The following is a 16384-nucleotide window of genomic DNA, read 5'->3' as shown; positions in this document are numbered from 1 at the left end:
GAAGAGACTGACTTCTTGAAGCGCATACCACGGCTTGTGTTGCTACAAAACCAATGGATTCTGCACAGTTCTGTTAACCATCAGCAATTATCTTCCTGTCAGAGCTAAAGGTAACAAATTTCCCCATATCCAGCAAGGCTATATCATCAACCGGACACCGGCATCATTTGACGGAAGCTAAATCACCACACCAGCCAACAGCTCTGACAGACAAATGTGCTTCCTCGGAAAATCTAGGCCCATCACTCGGGCGGCGGGATGCGGGTGGGGGAGTCAGGGTTAGCTCAGCTTTCTGAGAAGAGATTAAATGTTGCAGATTCGGTAAGTACAGTACAGAGGGAAATCCTAAATATGAGAATTATTAATGGACTTTAGAGTGGTGTTTTTAATCTGTTGCCAGCACACGCTCATCTATTTTACCTTGAACTGCCTTGTTTCCTGACGGACAGAAAAGGCAGGAACTGTCTATTATCCCAGTCTTAATCAGAGCCAGCAGTGGAAGAACAATGTAACACAAGCTATCGTACGGGTAGCGTTTTCGCACTTGCCGTTCTTTTATAATGAAGATTGCGTAATAAAAGATACGGCTAATCTGTCCTGTCCTACTCCCTGACAATAGCATCCAGTTAACAGTATGCTACTTAATGGGGATATCAGTTTCTAACCTGCTCAAAAAACAAATAAAGCATTATCCAATGGGAATGGTAACTCGGATGGAATTTCCCGTTAATCCATGGTGAAAATGTACATCTCCCTTCCCAGAGAGAGAGAGAGAGAGAGAAACAGATGATGGATCAACCCAGTGACAATAAACCTGCTAACCACATACTGCCATTTTTGATACAGGAAATGTTCAAGATAGACTGCATGGAAATCTTTCCAAACTGCATGCGAGTATTTGCAAAGTGCAAATTTTTGCTCAAATAGAAGCCAATACAAATAGTTCATTATTGCCCTTCCATGAAGCAGTGCGATTTTTGGCCTCGATATCGAATTAATCCCAGGCACCCTTCTATGTAGGTGGCAAATATTGTCAGAAAGATTGGATAGTTACTGAGATGGATAGAGAGATTGCATTGCCTCGCTACTGGAGGTCACTGGTTCAGATATGGACCAAGTTAAATAGGCAGCTGAAGTTGTCCCCGGTTGACAACTGATCAGTGATTGCTGTAAAATGATACACTCCTGGACAAGGGGCTCGTCCAACATCTCTTTTTTATAGGGAGATGAGTTAGGACCCAGACAGGACTGGGACAGGGTCCCTGCATGGAAGGCTAGACTCCACTGCACCGGTTTTGCTCCCGAAGAAGGACCTAAACCCAGCATAGCAGACATGTCAATGACGCTCCAAGTGCAGTGCCAAACTCATGTTCGGGCTTCCATCCCTTGTTCCATGGTTGGATTGCACAGGGAGGGTGGTCACTGGGCCACACAGATTTCCATGGCAGCCATGCTTCCTGAGCAGCTCTCGTTATTACATGAAGGGCAGTGCACCGCCTGTGCCAGGCCCCACGTACCGAACAACGGGCTCTTTGAGAGAGGCTCCTTGATGGCTGGACTCACAGCATACAAAGCCTGATGCTTTCCCCCAGGCCTCCAATTCTCTCTTCATTAGCACATCCATTTGAGCCCATGGCAGCTTTGCTTTTAGTTGCCCGGTGCCACCACAGTCAAAGCAAAATGGTTCCCATGATCAGGTGCCACCAACCTGGCTCAGGCGGCAACAAGTGCCAGCAACCGAGGCAATAGTCGCACCAGCACTTTGGTCCCTGGGGTTGGGGAAGCCCACAGCTGCTATGGGTTCAAACAATTTTGTGCATGAACCTTACTCCTAACAAAATTCTGACTTCTGTCACATTTCAGCCACCCTTCTGAATATGGATGTGGCAGCCAGGGAGGGACACTGTGACTTGCCATGTCACATGAATCTGGGTGTCGTGGGTTATTTAAGGCTGAACAAGCCTGGGTCAAGCCAGGTGGCTTGGCCACTCATTTAGCCTTATTTATATATATAAATACTTATATGTATGTATGCATTTATATATATATATATATATATATATATATATATATATATATATATATATATATTTATTTATTTATAATGTTGGAAGCCGTTCCGAGGCTTATTCAAATGGAACAGCATACAAAAATTCCAAATAAAATAAAATTAAATTTATTTAAATCAAGGAACTACTTAGGAAGAAATTAACACTGTTCTAGTATCCATTGTGGATATATAGCCAACCTACTTGCAAACTAGGCATCAAAATATCTTGAAAGTCAGTCCCAAGTTCTTCCAACCTTTGGTGGTACTACTCCAGATATAGTCAGCAAGCAACTTTGAAAAAAAAATGTTAATTCAACTACGGGAAATTCAAGCAGTAGAATTTGCATAACAATATTTGTTGCTAGTCACAAAGTCATGTCCGACCCATCATGACCCAATGGACAACATTTCTCCAGGCCTTCCTGTCCTCCACCATCCCCCGGAGTCTACCTAAGCTCACGCCGACTGATTCAGTGACTCCATCCAGCCACCTCATCCTCTGCCGTCCCCTTCTTCTTTTGCCATCTATTGTTCCCAGCATTAGGCTCTTCTCCAGGGAGTCCTATCTTCTCATTAGGTGGCCAAAGTATTTGAGTTTCATCTTCAGGATCTGGCCTTCTCCTCTAGCACTGGGTTGATCTCCTCTAGCACTGACCGGTTTGATCGCCTTGCGGTCCAAGGGACTCGCAGGAGTCTCCTCCAGCACCACAATTCAAAGGTCTCAATTCTTCGGTGCTCAGCCTTCCTTATGGCCCAACTTTCACAGCCATACATTGCAACTGGGAAAACCATAGCCTTGACTATACGCACTTTTGTTGGCAGGGTGATGTCTCTGCTTTTTAGTATGCTGTCTAGATTTGCCATAGCTTTCATCCCCAGGAGCAAGCATCTTCTAATTTCTTGGCTGCAGTCCCTGTCTGCAGTGATCTTGGAGCCCAGGAAAATAAAATCTGTCACTACCTCCATTTCTTCCCCATCTATTTGCCAGGAAGTGATAGGACCGGATGCCGTGATCTTAGTTTTCTTAATATTGCATTTCAAGCCAAGTTTTGCGCTCTCCTCCTTATTTATTTATTTATTAAAACATTTTTATGCCGCCCCATTCGCCGAAGCCTCGGGGCGGCTTACAACATAAGCCGCTTACAACTTCACCCACATCAAGAGGCTCTTTAGTTCCTCTTCACTTTCTGCCATAAGAGTGGTATCATCTACATATCTGAGGTTGTTGATATTTCTCCCAGCAATCTTAATTCTAACTTGTGATTCATCTAGCCCCGCCTTTCTCATGATGTGCTCTGCATAAATAGTTAAATAGGCAGGGCAACAGTATACAGCCTTGCCAAACTCCTTTCTCAGTTTTGAACCAATCAGTGGTTCCGTGTCCCGTTCTCACTTTTGCTTCTTGACCCGCATATAGGTTTCTCACGAGACAAATAAAATGGTCTGGTACTCCCATCTCTTTAAAAACTTGCCACAATTTGTTGTGATCAACACAGTCAAAGGCTTTAGCATAGTCAATGAAGCAGAAGTAGATGTTTTTCTGGAACTCCCTAGCTTTCTCCATGATCCAGCGTATGTTGGCAATTTGATCTCTAGTTCCTCTGCCTCTTCAAAATCCTGCCTGTACTTCTGGTAGTTCTCGGTCCACATACTGCTGGAGCCTAGCTTGTAGGATTCTGAGCATAACTTTGCTAGCATGTGAAATGAACAACAATATTAATGACTGGCAAAATGTTAATTTCACTGCAGAGATACTTCCCTTCCAAGTGGGATGAAGAACCACTCATGAATTTCCCTTTGTTCTCTAGATGACAACAGAGAGAGGATGGAGGTAAGATCAAGGTTTCCAAATTTATGCATGATGAAGAAAAAGTACAAAGGTTCAGTGTCATCCCAGGAGGTTCAGGACTGACCAAAGAATTAGTTTATATGTTTACAACACATTTGATAGACCTTCTGGCCCAACATCACAATAGAAATGATTTCAGTAAATACAAATAAATGGACTAATTAAGCACATGGTGTACACTTCTTTCTCCTCCGGAAGGTATTGACAGAGAGGTGAAATCTATTCTCTGTCTCAGACAGCCCCTGTTATTATGCACCACAACTATTTCTTTATCTCAGGGATGGGAAATCATTTTTCTCTTGCGAGCGGCACTTCCTAAGGGACCGTCTCTTCTGCAGGGGACATACCAGCAGGGTCTGTGGCCAAAGCCAGAGCTGACCTGGGGCACTCTTAACGTTCTTTGCATTTTTCAACATGAGCCACTTATTCTGCACCTGCCGTTCCTTACTTAATGTTATTTATGCATTCATGAGGAGACACAAGCCTCAGTTTCACTTCTGTTTTTTAACAGCACTTTTGTAGAGATGCTTCACATGGGAGAATGGGGGTGTTACGGCTGAAAGCAAGAGAAAACCATTTTTCCTACTTATGTAATCACATCGTTCCACTATCACATAGTGCCATGTAGGGGTTCTATAGCTGAATAGCAGAAAAGGAAAACCTCTTTTGGGTACCACCTGGACCTCGGTTCTGTGGCAGACCTGCAAGTAAACCCAACCTCAAGCAGAAATCTCGCCCTCTCTTTGTAACATCGTCTCTTTTTCCTCCTGGTGCAGTGGACTCACAGAACCGGGGCAGATCAGCAGCCTGAACAAGCCCCCTCAAGAAACTCTCTGGCACCAGCAGCAGACGGCAGCCTCATGCCAACCCTACCCTGGGTTCTGCTTCTCAGTGTCAGGGCTTCTGGTGACCCATCGCACACCAAGCGGATGCATGGAGCCTGCTGCCAGAAGACGGGGGCTCGACTGACCCACTGGTGAGGGGCCAGCAGCCAGGCTTCCCATGCCTTCAGAGCAGGTCGGGGCTGGCTGCAAGCAGAGCCCCACTCCAAGCCAGGACCCCACCTTTCCCATTCACACATGTAGCCATTCCAGGGTGCCCCAAAACGCCCCTCCCTTCAGGCATTCTTCCTTTCCGTGCACGGAGGGGATTGCGCCAGACACCCCACCTCGACTACTGGGAGAGCGGGAACTGAAAGGGTCTGATATTAAATTGAGTGCACAGTGAAGGCATATGTCAAGTCAGCTATTTCTTATGCATCCGCTGCATCCCTCAACTAGGCTTCAGTGCTGAGACTTTACTACAGGAGTTTCTTATTTCTCCATCAGTTCCACAGGATCTCCAGGCTCCCATTGGCCTACATAGCCAACCCAGTCTCATTAATGGGTGTTAAAACAGGCTTATTTTTGAATGAGACACATGTAGACAATTAAGAGTAGGTGATAAATATTAGGCAGGTCGATCAAAAATGCTTATTAAACGCTGAGAAGCTGATCTCCCTTTTCAGCAAAATGCAGCAAACGAAATGTGCTGGCATAATCTTTTCTATTATTATTATTATTATTATTATTATTATTATTATTATTATTAAATAATAATTTACTTAGAAGTCACCGAGTATGCTGTGTAATGCCCAGTAGCTAACTAACAAACCAGTCATCACTTCCTTCACAGAGACTAGAGGTTAAGCATAAACTGATTACAAGCTATAAATATGAGTAATTTGAAATGTTATTGGTTATTACAGAAATATATGGTAATGATTTTCTCTTTAATGAAAGGCAGCATGTTTTTAGTGGCCCCTGGCTTCCTGTTTAGGCTTTGGGAACACTCTTGGTGTGTGATGAACAGCCACGTTGGCCTGATAGGCATCTGGGCTGAGGGGGCATAAATGGATGCTTTCCACTTAGCTGCACCTTAAAAATGCAAAAACCCCACCCTGTTCAAATGATGAACACAGGCAACCCTTTTCCTATTCTCCTCAAAACTGCTCATCACCCAGGAGATACTGCAGTTTTTGCTTGCCTGCAAGAAAACAAATAGTCCAACTATTCAAATGTCTAAAGAACTCCTTTTTACATTGACTTCAAAGACACTGGAGGCAATCCAGAAGATAGACCATCACATTACTCGTTGTTCTTGTTGTTGTTAGTCGCGAAGTCGTGTCCGACCCATCACGACCCCATGGACAACATTCCTCCAGGCCTTCTTGCCCTCCACCACCCCCCGGAGTCCACTCAAGCTCACACCGACTGCTTCAGTGACTCCATCCAGCCACCTCATCCTCTGCCATCCCCTTCTTCTTTTGCCATCTTTTGTTCCCAGCATTAGGCTCTTCTCCAGGGAGTCCTTCCTTCTCATCAGGTGGCCAAAGTATTTGAGTTTCATTACAAAAGGGTTTTTTCCCCTTTTCCTTTTTTAAAGGTTCAGGGGGCCACACCTGCTTGGAGGCTCTACTCAGAACTACCCTGTGCAGACGAGACAGCAATGTCAGAGCTCGTCTGTAGTTACTCAGAATGGCAAGAACACTGCAGAAAATCTGGGGCCTCTTTTTGGATCGATATGTATTTTAGAGCTGTGGTTCCCAAACCATTTGTGGTAGTGGGCACAGTTGGAATTTTGGGAGTTGTTGTGGGCACTTGCACAACATGGCTGCTATGGTGGGCATGGCTGGTCAAAAAGCATGCGATTCCCAGAAGGGAAACTATTTATTTATTAAATTTATAAACTGCACTAATGGTCCTATATAGGGGTCTCTGGGTGAGGTACTGACGAGAAAAATAGTTTGCCCAGAGAAAAGTACCTGGCCCGAGTGGAGCCTTCTGAGCGCCAACACACACGATCTTTTGAACCCAGATAAAGATGGCACTGAAGGGAGAATTTCACTTGGCAATCTCCTACCTAACCATTTTTTCCCTAAATGGTTAAGAAAACAAAAAATAAGGCAGGTAGGCACTCAGGCTGGTGGTCATCAAGGTTAGTATTGTCTCTGGACACAACCTTGGGAACTTCAGGTTTAGAGGTATGGGAAGCACATAGAACTGACCTATCCCGTTACTGTTTAGCAACACTGCATTCGAAGTCACCCTGAGCGGTGAGCAGAAGTGCCATTGCGTCTGCTCAGAGGTTCTCTCCTTCAGTAGCAATGATGCACCCTGCAATCCCATCGGCTGCTTTCTTTCTGCTCCGTGCTTTAGACACAAACGGCCCATGCATGTGGTTAGCATTAGCTAATATGGTTAGAATTAGCACCTCACTCTGATTCCCAGGATACACCGAAGTTCTCAGATTGACACACCTGTGTGTTCTATCTGTGCCAATTGGGAGAGAGCTCCTGGAGCACCGGCAGATGGATTAGTCCTTCAGCTCAACAATAGGCAGAAGGCACCGAAGGAACCGTGCATGCGCTGTTGTCAAAATGAGGCAATGCCCTCTTCAGCCACCTCGGCTCAGCTCGGCTTGGCTCAACTCTCCATGACAGATGGTGGCCAACCCAATACCAACAGGCACTTATTTATTTATTTATTTTAAAAATCCTTTACCATTATTTTCATAGAAAATCTCAAGACAGTCTACGATTTCAAAAACATAAAAGCAATTTACAGCATCTGAATAAAATAGGATTAAATCAGATAGATATTAAAACCAACAATTAAAACACTGGTTAAATAAAAAAGGATTTGCTCTGGCACTGGAAGAAATAAAGAGTTGGCACCAGACAAAGCTCTCTGAGGGGCATATTCCAAAACTGAGGGGCCACCTCTGAGACCATTCTCCTCACTTCTTTCAAGGAAGGCTCCTGGAGAAGGGCCTCCACAGAAGATCTTAAGGACTGGGCAGGTATATATGGAAAGAGGCGCTCCTTTAGATAGCCAGGCCCTAAACCATTGAGGGCTTTATATGCCATTGTCAACACCGTAAGTTGGACCCGGACTTCAGTCGGTAGTTAGTGCAGATGGCACAGGACCAGCATTATATAAAGTCACATTTGCTAGTCCCTGTCAATAGCCTGGTTGCTCCATTTTGTGTGAGTTCAGGTACCCGGATCTTCTTTAAGGGTAGCCCCTTTGGAAAGCACTCGTTTCATTTTTCTGAACGCAATTCCCTTACCTCTCCTCCCATCCAAATAAAAGAAAATTTAAAAGTAAGTGTCTCTTGTATGTGTTTCCGTTCCTCTCAGGCACACCTACTATTATGAGCAGCAGCTCGGTGGTGGGCCAGGAATCAAAGGACTTTTTTGATCGGAAGGTCCTATGCACAGCCCTTCACATTTCCAGTGATAAGCCAAGAGATCCTAAGCCCTTGTCAAGGAGCTGATCTGCGCAGAGCAGACAAGACTTGGCAAGACGGGCCAGGAATCCCAGTATCAGCCGTGTCTCTCATACGGAACGATTCAGCCCTCTGCATTTTGCTTCCCTCTGTCACGGAAGTCCACATATCTATAGACTGAACATTAAAAAGCAACTGCAGTTGAAATGGACTGAAGAGGGAAAAGAATTATTTTTAAGTAGAAGCGCTATGGCATAAGCTCAGCTGTTGCTGTTTTTTGGTGTGCAAGAACTATTGTTTTCTCTGGCCGAGAGGTCGCCTCCCGTCAAAAGTAATGACCTCAGTTTGGAGCTTCAGGTATTACAGCCAACAGTAAGTCAATTTTTCAACCTGTGGGCCTATCACTTATATTTTGGCTGGATGTGCGATGCTATGAGTGCTATAAAGTTTTTACTGCCGGGAGTTTTGGATGACCACATTACTCACAAATGGCAAAGTCACCAGTAAGTTATATAAGCCTTCCCAAACAAGCAGTAATAAAAAGACTCTAGCACCATCCCCCGCCCCTGCAAAGTCTCGTCCTCAAGGTTTTGTTTATATAGCCTCTTTTACACTCCATCTTCACTGCTCTTCTTCCACTAAACCTCACTTTGTAGCAGAAAATTACCAGTTACTGGGGGAAATGGTTTGAAACTGGCCTCTTGCCTTCTCCTTCCTTAACCTTTCTGAACAGCTGTCAAGAAGGGCTGAACTGCGAGTGTGGACAGGAGAACACATAACCATAAAATAAAGAAATGTGATGGCTGAGCCTTGAGGAACCCCTGACTTCACCGAGCACCAAGAAGAAAGGCCTAGGTGCCTTTTTAATAATTCTTTTTGCACAGTGGGGTCAACACCAAAGGCTTGTATGTACTTAACATATCTGCAAAGTATTTAGACTGGAAAGAAGATGAACTGGCCTTTCGGAGAAGACCTCAGGACCAACACTCTCACAGAAAAAGTCATGAACAGCCTGCCAATTGGCCAGTAGCTACAGCAATAAATCCATGATATAAGGCATTTGCTAATTAATATGAAGGTTCTCCATTCTCCAGAACTTCAAGGCAAACAGGATTGCCTGCAGAACTGCAATAAGTGATCATAAGCTCTCCAGAGGGCTTCTCAGGAACCATCCATGAACTGCCATCCCCATGCAGGGAACTGCAGCTCACGTGCTTGTGGTGACCCTTTGGTCCCTTCTGGGGCACAGGCCTTCCCAGGGGCACCTGTGCCTTCCTCTGCAAGGTGCACTCTGCAGCCAAGATGTGGCTGTCCGGACCAGGCAACATCCATTTCTAATGCCTGGTCGTAAATGAAGAATAGTACATCCACACTCAAACTGATTCTTTCCCCTTCTTCTACCCCAAAGTGTAGTCCACACTATGTCCTGACACTGATGTTAGAGTTTATCCTAACAGGATACTTGAGAAATCCAGTTGCTGGAAATTTCATTGCAGACAGACTTCCTGTGAATACCTCGGGTGAACACTCAGATTAGAACAAAATAGTCTACCAGATTTTGTACTTCCCTGAATTTTGTGATGCAGCATGCAGCTCGAAAGATGAACCAAAATGTATGCAGAACTGCACAGTCTAGTATAAAATATGTTTGGACATTTGTTCATTTAGACAAAACACATTTGGACATGCATACATATTCAAAATATGTATTTACAGATATATATGGACACAAATTTTAATGCAAAACTTTAAAACATGCACATTAATTCAGAATTAGGATGAAACAGACACTGTCATCACCATTTTCATTTCCATACCACCCCTCAGCTGAAGCTCTCTGGGCATATGTGCACCAATGAAACCGACAGAAACCAGGAACGGCCTGATCTGCCCATACCAAAATAGAATATACCAATCGGGCTGCTATGAGAAAAGCAGCAGGGCTGTCTTTGTTTAGAACTAAAGGCTTCCTATCCAATCCATCCTGTGATGTGGGGGCTGCATCTATGCTCCCACATTCTCCATAAAGATGGGCAATAAATGCATGAAATTGAAGACATCAGCAGGACACACAGTAAGAGCAAGGAGCTCGAGCTGGTGTTGCTGCAGCCAGTTTCTTGCCTTAGATTTTTATAGCTGGTGAAACTGACCAAGAACGTGGGGGAGCTTAAAGGCAGCTTTGGGTTACCTGAAGAGGTCTCCTTGATGTCCTCCAGAACATGTTAAGGCAAGCACCAGTGACACCACCTGACTTACCAAGGTAATCTACTAAAAATGGAGATTCCCAAGTCCATTGTTGGCACATCACTAACAGCGGAGGGGGGAAAAGAATGTAACTGAGGGGATGAGCATGAAAGGGCCTCAAAGACTTCATTGCAAAGGAAGGAAAGCCAGGCATACCGCTGGATTTCCCATCACCAAATGATTAAGCCATAATACAACATCTGGGATGCAGCTGGACTATCACCACAATTGATGATATCAGCCCTTGCCAACTGTTGGCTGTAAGTTCATGAAAATGGCACAGTATGAGGAAGGCTGAGGAGGTTGAGGTGATGGGAGGAGAGAGGTGATGGGGAGTTTGGTCCATGGTAACCAGTGCGTAATCTATGCACATGGCATTATTATGAGATCACCTGCTTTGCCATCCCTCAGCAGCCGTGAAGGGTGACTCTTTCTTTTTGTTTTTTGCTGCTCCTCCATGCAAAAAAGAAGGTTCCTCATTGCTTACACTGGCTGCCAATTGAAACCCGGTCCCAAATTAAGGTGCTGCTGACGACCAACACAGCCCTAAATGGCTCAGGTCCGGCATACCTGACGGAGCTCCTTTTCCCCATGTGTCTTCACGCCCCCTGAGCTCTGAGGCAGAGGCTCTCCTCTAGGAGCTGTCCTTGAAAGAGATCAGGAGGGTGACTACCCGGAAGAGGGCCTTCTTTGCAGTGACACCCCAACTCTGGAACACACTCTCCTACCTTCGCAACCAAAAAGAGTTTGCTCAACTCTCAGGGAGCTCCCCACCACTTGGGGACCGGTCAGTTGCAACACCCGGCCTTGCTCAGTCAGCCGGGTTGCTTGTGGTGGTGAAGGGATGTCTTAAGTCACATCCTGCCCCCTCTGATCCTGCCTGCCCCCCCCCAAACTCTAGAAGTGCTCTGGTTCTCATGAGCCACTTGGCTTATTTCAGGTTTTCCACCTGGAAAACCCCAGATTGGTACCCAGGTGGCCTGAATTTCTGCATGCTGCTGAAGAGCTCCCGGTCCTCAGGCATGCGGCAGCAGCCTTTGAGCCTTGGCTGCCCCTTCCTTTGGCTTTCTAGTAGATATTTTGATGTATTATGCACCGCTATGACTCCATTCTCCAGCTTAAGAGAAAGGACTAGCATCTTTTTAAACGTTTCCTGTACTTATGGCACCCAACACAAGCAGATTCTCGATGTTAAGGGGAACTCTCTGTGTTTGCACTCATGCGCTGGAGGATATTGCAATGCACCTTCCCTACTCAAACATGGAATGCAAAGCCCAGTTATGAATGTCTCCTCCACCCCGTCCACCCAGACGTCAGCTCTATAACCATTAAGTTCATCAAAGTGAAAAGGATAAATATAAAGTGTTAAGGGCAGAAGTGGCATGTTCACTTCTGAAACTTGTCTCAGGATGCACATGTGTGTGCATGCATACACAGTCATGCACACGAGCGCTCAATTACATGGTAATAGAAAAGGAAAACAGGGCAGCTTCAGCTCTGTTAACATGGTTTCTTATTCTCTGCCTGACCCTTCACCTTCCTTTCTGGGTATTCCACAAAGAGCTCTACTTTCCCTGAACTGGAGCATTTGAACATACACCAGAAGCTAACCTGCTATGATTTTTGTGTGGGAACGCAAGGACGCATCTCAGACCGCGCCACCATTGATCACCCCCAATTTGCAGGCTCGGTGTGATGCCACGCGGAGTCCCCGGCTTCACTAAGCTAATTGGTGTGACTGAGACACGCGCTGGCTCGGCTGCACATGCGGCTTCCTTCCCTCACCCCTCGGCACAAGCAAGGATCAATATTTGTTAGGATTGCTTCTTGTTCCAACAATGTAAGATTTACAATACTCGCTCAGATCCTCACTTTGTCTTCACCCAACTCATCAGTGGAACCCAATTACTAACCTCAGACAAACAACATTAACATGAGCCACTCCGCTTCTTTATTGCCCTTCATCCAACTCTCATTTCGGGATCTTCAGGCACTGGCACTATAACAGACACTACACTTTAAAGTGTGCTCCGAGGAATAAATTTCCAGTCTTTCATTACTCGTACCTTGATTTACTTCATATCATCTTGCTGCTATAGACAAAGATAACACACTGTAAATTACAGCTGTCCCTGCCTCGTAGTTTCAGAGGTGGGGGGAAGGCAGGGAGTGACGGTGTTTACTCTACATCTGGATCCAAATGCCCCAAGCTGCAGACCTCCTTCCTCTGTGGCTAGTATTTACTGTCGTTATTTGAGCGCTGTATTTCATGCAAAATTGGTCTCCTAAAGGTTGGAGGGCGATTTTATTCCTCACTTCTCCCTCTTTCTCTTTCACGCGCACTCAAAATGCTAGAGCAACAGAATGCGGGATGCACATTTGCTGTTGTTCACAGCACTAGAGCAGGACAGGCGGTCTCATTTAAACTTTCCTCGCGAGGCCATTCCAACCGTTTTTGCAAGTCCTGAAGCTTTAATACCGCAATGGCTTTTGATGGTTTGCAGTTCGTTATGACCTAATTCCAGCTTCGTGGGCAGAAGCAAAAGGAGGACGCCTCAAACCAGAGGTCTGCCTCTGCTACTGCTTTGTTAGCAGCAGCAGCAGCTTAAGAAAACAGTCCCTGGAAAAATTCCTTCAGGTTAGCTGTTGCAGTACCCCCTGATTTCTCCTCCAATTTCCTCCATCCTCCAGCCCATTCCAGTGGCTGATAACTAAGAACATTAGTTTTATGTGACTTGTCAAGCTCAAATGAAAAGAGAGCTAACTTTAATGACACGGCAATTAATCGCCCCAATAGACAGACAGCTAAAAGACAAGATATTGACTTCATTAAGGATAATGTATTATGTCATTAAGTTAGTAGGGTCACCTTGTGTATCATATATGCCTGCTAATATATTGGCATTTTCCTCAAATAAGATAAATTCAGATATGAGTGATAAAGCTGATTAGAAAATGTTTAATCTAAAGAGGCCGGTTTCCTATAGGCTGCCTTTCCAAGCCTCAAGTGTGAGAAGCATTATAAGAAGCTGTTACAGATCTCAGATTATCTCAAATAACTGGTCCCACTCATTTATAACCTTGTTTCTTTGTGCAGTTTCTAAAGTGAAAAAGGTGTCTCAGCTGATGAAACCGAGATATTGTTGGGCTATGATGAAGCTCAGATTTTGCTTTTCTTTTTCAACCAGATCTGCTTTGCTACACCTTAAACAGAAACAACCGCAGGCGTACCTGATACTGCAACCAGCACAAGAAAATTGAACTCTTGAGGAAATAAGCTATTCAAGCGTTAAAAAACAAGCAAGCAAAAAGCACTCTGCTCTGAAGCAGAGAATTCATTCTAGTTCATTCACATTTTGTTTTAATGTACTTTCCAGGAAGCGTTACCTTTCCCCTCCATTGAACCTACAGGGCTAGTGGCTGCACGAGCCTTTTCTCACAGGTACGTGTGTGCAGGACTGCAAATGTAATCACGCCTAGCATACACAACACGTGTTGTGAATGGCCAACGAATCCCACTTATGTTCCTGCAATTACCCTTGGAAAAACCATTTCTTTTTCTAAGTGGGCTTTCACTTTGTCCATATGGCAGACAGGAAGGAAGGGACACAAGGTGAAAGCTACTCGCTTGGCTAACCTGTTTGTATGGCTGAGGTAAGATCTAAGGACGGGCCCTCTCCAGCCATGGCGGAAAAGTCTACCCGACACAAACCTGTGCACCATCATTCATTTCTGTATGACATTCCCTCACCGCTCATCAGCTCAAAGGTCCCTGGGTGGTTTACAAAATTGAAAATACCATAATTAATATAAAACACACATAATAAAAGCACAGCAATATGATTAATAAACACCATGATGCAATAAGAGAATAGTACAGTAATTCCCACCATCACCACCACAGCTAAATCTCATTCTTTGAAGCCCCTTTCATAGGCCTGCTGATGATACACACACCCCTCCCTGACTCTAACAGAATAGATTTTGTTTGGAAGAATGTATGCATAGAGGCCAGATCCATGCAACCTGCCCTCTCAAAAAGGGGAGGGTTTCCTCCACATTTATGTACAGGAACGATGTGCACCAACTTCAAAATGCAACACTGTCTCTGATTCTGCACTTGGAAAAATCTCACTCAACTCAGAAGTCAGGGGCTGCTTGCCTTGACTTCAGTACCAAATTCTGGTCAAAATTGAGGAATTCTGAAGATTATACAACAGCCAGTTTGTAAACTCCTTGAAAACAATGCAGTGATTACTAGAAGCCAACATGGATTTCTCAGACTAATCCTGTCAGACTAACTGATTTCATTTTTTGATTGGCTAACCTCCCCGGTGGACTGTGGGAATGCTGTGGACATAATCTATCCTGCTATTGGCAAAGCTTTCCACAAAGTGTCACATGACAATCTGGTTGGCAAACCAACTAGAAGTGGGCTGGATGGAACAACTATCAGGTGGATCCATAACTGGCTACAGAACCAAACTCAAAGAGTGTCCATCAATGGCACCCTCTCAAAATGGGGAGAAGTAAAAGGTGGGGGACTGCAGGGTTCATTGCTCGTCAATGTTTTCATTAATGATTTGGGTGAGGGAGGGCAGGGAATGATGATCAGATCTGCAGGTGACATAAAACTGGGTGGGACAGCTAATATTTATTTATTTATTTAGAATTTTTGTATGCTGTCCCATTGAATGAGCCTCAGGATGGCTTACATACAATAAATAAACATAATACAAATAGTGCAATTAAAATCCAGATTCACCCTGGCTGCAAATTAAAACCTATAGATGATATTAAAAATTGTTAAAATATTGTGGAAATAAAAAGGTCTTAGCCTGGCGCCAAAAAAACAAATAATGATGGCGCCAGGCAGACCTCTCTGGGGAGTGCATTCCACAGGCGGGGCGCCACCGCAGAGAAAGCCCTCCTCTGGGTACTTTGCCTCCTGATGTCTTTCACGGAGGGTTCCCGAAGGAGGGCCTCTGTTGCTGATCTCAGGGGGCGGGAGGGCAAATACGGAAGAGGGTGTTCCTTTAGGTATCCAGGTCCCAAGCCGTTAAGGGCTTTATAGGTGATAACCAGCACCTTGAATTGAGCCCAGACTTCGATGGCGACCCAGTGAAGCTGGTAGAGGACTGGGGTTATGTGAGAATAACGCCCAGTCCCCATCAGCAACCTGGCTGCTCTGTTTTGCACCATCTGAAGTATCTGGACTGTCTTCAAGGGCAGCCCCACATAGAGCATGTTACAGAAATCCAATATCCTTGAAGACAGAAATAAAATCTATGCTCTGATCTGAAAACAATGGAACGAAATGAAGGGACAAATGTCAAGTTTGACAAATGTCAATCTCAGGGTTTTAGCTGCATGGCTTTTCTGCGCAAGAGAAACCTTGATAGTCTAAGGTTATTCTACATGCCTGTGACCTGCTCCTGGCAGCTCTATGCAACAAACCTGAGACGTTTTGGAACAACAGGTGCAGGGGTCCATGAGCAGAGAGAGTCCTGAAATTGTGTGTGTGTGCGAGCGTTTGGGTGGGGAGGGAGTTCTTTGCTCCCCATCCCTTCTCTCCAGGGATTTTTGGGGAATTCATATAAAAATGGCATAGAGGTGCCCCTTGAAAGAAGCTTGTGAAGTTTCCAAAGGAAAGGTGCATTGGCTAGGCAATTCCGATGACTGGAAATCAGGCTGTTCTATACAGAAGTACAATGGCCCTGCAAGAACAAGGTCATGGCCCCAGCCTTGACCTTGGACTGAACATCCTTCTTGAGACACACAACTCAGAGTTAATTTCAGGGGAAAGCCTAAGGAATAAATAAACGATACTCTCATAAAGTAACAGTGATGTAATGAAAAATGTACTGAATGAAGCCAGGAGCAAAAGGAGACCAGAAACAAAATTATAGGGGAAACCCAACCAAAAAATATGTTTTAGAATTCAGTGGATTAAAGACTGACAGTGCAGTCTG

General features: G+C 44.9%; 1 protein-coding gene across 1 annotated transcript in view; it reads right to left on the bottom strand.

Annotated features, from left to right (window-relative positions):
• Positions 1-16384, bottom strand: part of LRMDA (leucine rich melanocyte differentiation associated) — a 757870-nt gene that overhangs the window by 424809 nt on the left and 316677 nt on the right. The window lies entirely within an intron of this gene.

Source organism: Varanus komodoensis, unplaced genomic scaffold, assembly GCF_004798865.1.
Source record: "Varanus komodoensis strain SLA01 unplaced genomic scaffold, ASM479886v1 scaffold11, whole genome shotgun sequence".
NCBI classification, from domain to species: domain Eukaryota; kingdom Metazoa; phylum Chordata; class Lepidosauria; order Squamata; family Varanidae; genus Varanus; species Varanus komodoensis.
Note: the sequence above shows the minus strand (reverse complement) of the source record. Positions and strands in the feature narration are given on the sequence as shown.